The following is a 7,012-nucleotide window of genomic DNA, read 5'->3' as shown; positions in this document are numbered from 1 at the left end:
CCCCCCCACACATACACACGCCTGCCCGCCCTGGCCTGCTTTCTAGAGGGAAGACTACAGGATTGGACATATCGGTCCTGACCCACAACCCGGTGGTGTTAGAAACAGCTACGATTTGCACTTCAAAGAAAACTTGGATACCTTAGGATCGGACCTCTGTCTGGCTATGAATCTCTTTGGAGTTTGCGATGTATTTTCTCATTCCATTGGCCCTGCATTCACAGAAATGTTTGGCTTTGTAGAGCGCCAACTATATGCTAGATCCCATTCCTGGGCGAGGTCCCTACCCTGGTGGAGCTTGTATCCTACCACGGTACTCTTAAAATGGTGTGGGGATAGATAGGCAGAAGAGAGATTATGATGTCCACAGGACCTGAGAGAAGCTTTCCAAAGCACAAGGCAAGAGTTGAACCTGGTCCCCTGTCTTCTAGACTCCTTATCCCCAACAAAAGTCAACTCTGTTGCACCCAAGCGCTCAGAAATGTACTGGAGGAGAGTGTTCACTGCAGTTCTGAGCACATCATCCTTACCAACAGGCCGAAGAAGGCCCTGGAGGCCCGGGATCAGCCAATGGCGGGACTGAAAATTCTCCATCCAAGACAACCTGCTTGGCCAGGCCAACTGGCTTGGCCTTCCCCATGCTAGAAATTGCAATTCTGCTTTCCCTTCGTACCTCTCAGTAGCATGCCCAGAAGAAAGTACCTTAGATCTACTCCTTGAAGGCTTATACTTAATTTACTAGACTGGGAAAAGTTCTTTTAGCCCCAAGTGTGACCATGTTTTGTAGTTAGTATCCCCAAATAATGGAGGAGTGAGACCATGTAGGAAGAATGAGGAAAAAAATCATCGCTTGGTACCCATGATTATAAAGCCATGTCTGGTGTGCTATCTTATTCTACAGATTGCCCTGTACCTGCATGAGAACTGGTCCTGTCTCATAGAGCAAGAAGCAGACAGAAAAGAGAAGGGACTTGCTCAAGGTAGTGATCAGGATTTAAAACTCCATAATCCCAGGTTTAAGGTCTCAGCCTCACTCACACAACTGACCTTCAGGGACTTAAATATGGAACAGGGTACATATATAATTTCCTTTTGCCTGGGTTTTCTTATCTAGAAAGGTGGGAGTAATGTTAGTTTGGTAGATTAAAAAGTATTGAGCAAAAAATAAATTTATTAATTTACAAAAATAAATAAATAAAGTATTGAGCACTCTCTCTGTGCTAAGATTATAAAGAGTAGGTTTTCCCAAGGTGCTGTGAGCTCCTTGTTGGTAGCATTAATGTAGGTTTTATTTATTTTCTCTTGATGCAGATGACTTGGCTCACTACCACCACAAAATGGAGGGAACATATAATTATACATAAAACATCCTGCCAAATAATTAGATGCCATGACTTAACTTCTTAAACAATGAATTCTAGGAAGCTCTTATTAGCATTCAAGCAGTGAAGTAAAGCATACATGATTATAAACAATAAAGAACTATATTAGAATGTCTTTTCCTTTAGAAGAATTCTAGAATGTTTTATTACTCTGTAGAACTCAAAATAGCCAATGGGCTTGAATGTGTGATTAATCTGGTCTTGATTAATTGGACCTGACCGTCTAAATTCTAGAGCTGAGGAATACTTGGAACAAAAAGTTAAAAGCAAACCGAAAACATTTTTCCTTTTAATTTCTTGGCAAAAACTGGAGAGTGACTAAAGCAAACAAACTTTGAGAAAGATTCTTTGCTCAGATGGCAAATTCAGTATATGGCAAGTCCGAGTGTGCCTATGATGTTTAAACATAGCTATAAATAAAAATCATCTGATGATGGGGGTGGGGTAGGAGGAAGATAACCTTGAGCAAATAGCTTTGTAATAGGCACTCTTAGTCAAGGTATAAAAATTGACATGAGAAGTATCTTGTCAACCATTTTCATGGCCTTATGTAGACTTTATTTTATTATTTGTTGTTCCTTCCAGTTCCCTGACTTCTAAACGTACTGAGACAGAAAGTAGAGCTGTGTAGGTAAGAAGTGGCTCTGGAATCAGATAGACCTGGTTTGAATTCTGGTTCTGCAACTGCCTAGGTATGTGAAGTTTGTCAAGTTACCTAACTTTCCTGAGTCTTGGTTTTCTTATCTATAAAGTGGGGATAATTTTAATAGCCAAAAAATAGGGTTCTTCCAAAAATTAAATGAAATTGTAAATTAAAACACCAGACAGTATTTAATAAATGTCCAGTAGATATTAGATATTATTATTTCTAAGTGGTTTATGATTCTAAATATCTTCCAATGTCACTTGGAGCCATGGTGCAATGATGTTTGTAAGTCACTGGTATCTATCCCTGTTCCTCTCCTTTGGGGTTTTCAGAAAAATTAAACTTTATTGCCCTTTCACCTAGAATTAGAATTTTATAAATGTGGCCAAAAATTTTGTGGCCAGGAACTTTGCCATAGATATAATACAGCCCTCTCCCCCAGCTACTGCAATTTGGCTAAAGAACAAAAAAGAGAAATGACATGTCCCCTAGTAATGTCCCTGACATCCAGATACTATCCTCAGTTACAGAGGAAATATTTTTCTCCGCTACAGGAAAAAAAAAGTCTCTGGAATGGAAGGCAAAGTTCATCTCTCCAGAAGGCTGGGTAAACCTTAAGAATACTGTCAACTTTGTACATAATAAAATCTTATAGAAGTTATGTTTATTGACATAGAATATTATTCACAATATATTAAGTTAAAAAGTCCCTTATAAAACAGCTTGTGTGATATAACCCTAATTTTATTAAACATATTATAAATACATATTTATAAGACTTTAGAAAGATACACTGTGAAGTATTAACATCAGTTGCTTCTGGTGAGTGGGATTGTTTTTTATTTTCTTTTTAGTTATGTGATTCATCTGTAATGAAAACATATTGCTTTTATAGTTGTGAAAAGAAAATCTTTAGAATATCTGAGTAAGCATGACAAGGTACCTCTTAGGGGAATTACAAGCCCAAAGAACATGTAGCCCACAGTTGTGTTAAATATTCCACTATGGCCTGGAATATTACTCAAGGGCCCCCACTTTCTTGTGAAAAGAAGTCTCCCCTCTCCTGTGACCTTCTCAAATGGTCCCCTCACAAAGCATTTCAATAGGGTCTTTTCTCTTGCCTTCCCTCTCACTGAAAGCTCTTCTCCTCAGCTCAGCTGAACCCCTTACTCTCGCTCGGACCAATGCTATACTCAGCCATTCCATTCCTACCTTCACCTCTTTGCTCAGCCTGTCCCTGCTCTCCAGGTAGTTTGGCTCCTCTTTTGGCATCAGAATCAAAAAGGCTGCTGGTCCCTGAGCTATACCTTCCCCCGCCACCTTCTTTGGGAATGAGATCCTTCTCAATGCACAGGCAGCCTAGGAAGCAATGAGAAGAAACGAGTCTGAAAACGAATTGCCCTGTTCTCTCCCCACATCAGAGACTATCAGTTGCCTCCAATGGTTTGTCTTTCCTTGAAGTCAAGTAAATACCACAATGTGAAGAGCACTCTCTTCCTCCAGGAACCAGTTGTAGTGTAAGGAAAAGACAGTTGGGCTCATCCCCAGTTCTGCCACCAACAATCTGTATGACTTTGAGCACCTTATATCCCATCGGTTTCCACATCCAACAGTGTAAAGACTGGACTACAGTGGGCAGTCTCAAGTTAGGATTCATGGATGGATTCAGGGGGAATCCATCAACTCCCAAAGGATAATGTATAGGAATTTTCTTTTTGAATTGATATTTTTATTGAGATAATTTTAGATTTACATGCACTATAAGAAGTAATACTGAGAGATAACAGTTTCCCAACAGTGATTTCCTGCAGTACTGTAGTACAATATCACAACCGGGACATTGATAGTAATACAATCCACCTATCTTATTCAGATTTCGTTTTACATATACTCACCTGTGTATGTGCTGGGTGTGTGTGTGTATGTGTGTGTGTATGTGTGTGTTTACTGCTATACAATAGGAGATTTTCTTTTGCGTGTGCTTTTTTTTCCAGGGAAAGGCTCTTAGCTTTCATCAGATTCTCTCCAGTATCAGCGATGCAAAAAGGGGTTGAATTCCTACCTCTGGGAATTCTAGAAGACCACACCCTAAACCTCTATAGCTTTCTATTCTAGCAGCCACATTTAATTAGCACTTACTACATGGCAGGCATAGGGAGACATGTGGTGATGGGAAGAGGCGCAGGGAAAGCAGAGAAAATGCAAAGGTGCACACGACACAGTCCGCTGAGCTTATGCTCCAGCAGAGGAACACAGACAATCTGACAGGTAAATCATTTATTACACATCTACAGAGGAGGAAAGGCCTTGTTACTTGAGGCAGCTTGGGAAGTATTTCCGCAGAAGCTAATACTTGAGCTACATCTTAAAAGATAATCCAGAATTCTTCGGTTGAGAAGAGAACTAACCGTGAAAATCATTCCTACTTAAATCACATCTTTGCTAGATGTTTTGAAGAAAACATAGGAAACCATGCCTACATTTGTTTATTCTACAATGCGAAGGTGTCAAATTCTTCAACTCCTGTGTGTCGGTGTTGAGGCCAAGGGATTTTTTCCCTTTGAGTCTATTTTCCACTGTCTTGTCCAAATTGGATACCAGATCCTGCCTGCTTAGCTTGAGAAAGGCATTTTATCTCTGGCGCCTTGATCACATCAGAGCTTATATTTAAAGCATGAGCGATGAGAAGAGATCGCAGCTAAGTTCCTGGCTCCATCCCACCCCTAGATGCACCCGAGAGCACCCTCCTCCTCTCCACTGAAGGCTCTGGACGCCAATGCTATAGTGGTTGGTGGGAGTCAGAACTGGCCAGAGCCATGAGTAAAACATCTCTGCCCTCTAATCAATTGTCCAATCACTGGGGTCTCCTCTCTCACAAGGGCTCATTAGAAACCCTCAGAGGCTGGGTGCCCTGGCCCTCTGATGTCTGTCATCCCCATGTTCAATGGTTGGCTGCCTTATGTGGGCTCTGGTTCAGACGCCCCTTGGGGGCCTCTTTCTCTGTGGATTGTAGGTTCCACATTAGGTTACTCGGTTCCCAGTATTAGTTTCAGGAGATCATTCTCTCTGGTGGAGCCGTCCCCGCTCCAGGGAGACCAAGACCCTACTATCTGGCCCAACTTGTGAAAAGCCTCCTAGAAGCCCGATTCAAGGCACCACTTCTTATGACTTCTGTGTCCTCATGCAAGTTATTTAGCCCCCTAAACCTCAGTAGCTTCATCTGTAAGATGGGGATTATAATAGTACCATCCGCACAGGGCAATTTTAAGCTTTAAATAAGTTAAGTCATGTAAAGCTCTTATAGCACATAACAGGTACTCAATCTACATGAGCTACTATTTTTAACATTTATTTTTATAATAAAATTATTTCTGATTGTAAGAGAGTTAATGATCACTGTAGCAAATTTGTGAACTGACAATTTTAATATAGAAACAATCATAACATCCAGGGATGAGTACTGTCTAATCATTTTGATGTAGTCTTCTTAGATTTTGTGTGTGTATATGTAAACATATACTCATGGGAAATTAAAAATTGGTTCATATTGTGTATGTCTGTTGTGTAACCTATTTTATTCAACCGATGTATCATGAGTATTTTCATGATGTATACTCATGATGTATCATGAGTATAGACTTAAATACCCTTAGAAAATAGTATTTTTAAAAGACTACCTAGTTTTCAAGTATATTGATGTAACCCAAGAATTACGTATCTAATTCTTTAGTTTAGTATTTAGATTGCTTCTTATTTTTATTTTTATAAATACCATGGTAAGTGTCCTTGTTCATAAATTTGCGTGTATATCTGTTTATTCCTTAAAAGAAATGCTTAGAAGTGGAATGTCTGTGCCAAAGGCCATATACCTTTAGTTTTGCTTTGTTTTGTTTTTTTAATGTTGGGTACACAAAACTGGATTAACCATAATCCTTGGTTCATGATACTCTCACAATTTGTACTTGATGGTCTGATTTTATTAATTTAGGTGGTAAATTTATTAATTTTAATAACATAATCAGTTCATGTAAATTCACAACCCAAAACAAAAGCTAGGACCTCAACAATAACCAACATTTACCCATAAGGCTTTCCACCCCATCTCCCTGTGCTCTCCACTCAAGGGAACCATCCTGAATTATATGTTCATTTCCTTGCTTTTCTTTTTATATAAATTTTTACTTTATCGGTATGTAACTCTAAAGAGTAATTTTTAAAAATTATTCTTAGCTTTATAAAAAGGATATGCTATATGTAATACTTTAGGACTTTTTTTCCCACTTATATTACTTTGCTAAACTTCATCCATGTCATTGCATTTCACTATATATATTGACTGATATAAAATACTACAATGCGTAAATATACTATGCTTTATCATCCATGCTCCCCCTGATGGGCAAATGCAAGGGCACTGTTTCCAGGATTTAGCTTTTGTTCACACTGCTGCTATAAACATTACTGTAAATGACCCCTGTTGTACAAGAGTTTGTCTAGGGAACCAGTTTACACTCCTGCCACGGACCCATGTTGTCAGGTTGTTCTCCAGATGGTTGGATCAGTCTACCTTCTTTCAGCAACCTATGAGAATGCCAATTTTCCCAAACTCTTTCCAACCCTAGGGATCATTGAAAATGTTTGATCACTTGATAGGAAAACATAACTCCATAGCTGTTTAACTCTGTGGGAAGATACTGACTCCTCTAAAGGCTGAGTGAGAAGGGGTTTGGCTCAGAGAATTATTCCAGTCTGATAACTTCAGTGACATTTCCCCAGTGGCTCAGTTGCTTTCCCATGTCCTAAAAGAGGTGACACTGTTGGAAGGAGGGAGTGAGGGGGGCCAGGATGGGAAACAAGCCCAACTCACCACAGTGGAAGCTTGTCTCCTGGTCCCTGCCCCTGCTAGTGTCAGATCACTCCTTGATGAAGCAGGCATTATCTCCCCACCAACCCCCACTCGAAATAAGCCAGTATAATGCTACCC

At 39.8% G+C, this 7,012-nt stretch overlaps 1 long non-coding RNA gene across 1 annotated transcript; it reads left to right on the top strand.

The window, feature by feature from the left end:
• The first annotated feature begins 71 nt into the window (after positions 1-71).
• Positions 72-2,651, top strand: LOC112471928. Its single transcript, XR_003043477.1, has 3 exons — positions 72-980; positions 1,968-2,074; positions 2,583-2,651. It is a non-coding gene; the product is annotated as an uncharacterized LOC112471928 (long non-coding RNA).
• The last annotated feature ends 4,361 nt before the right edge of the window (positions 2,652-7,012 follow it).

This window comes from Pteropus alecto, unplaced genomic scaffold, assembly GCF_000325575.1.
Source record: "Pteropus alecto unplaced genomic scaffold, ASM32557v1 scaffold78, whole genome shotgun sequence".
NCBI lineage: Eukaryota > Metazoa > Chordata > Mammalia > Chiroptera > Pteropodidae > Pteropus > Pteropus alecto.
This window is presented reverse-complemented; position numbering and strand designations above follow the sequence as displayed.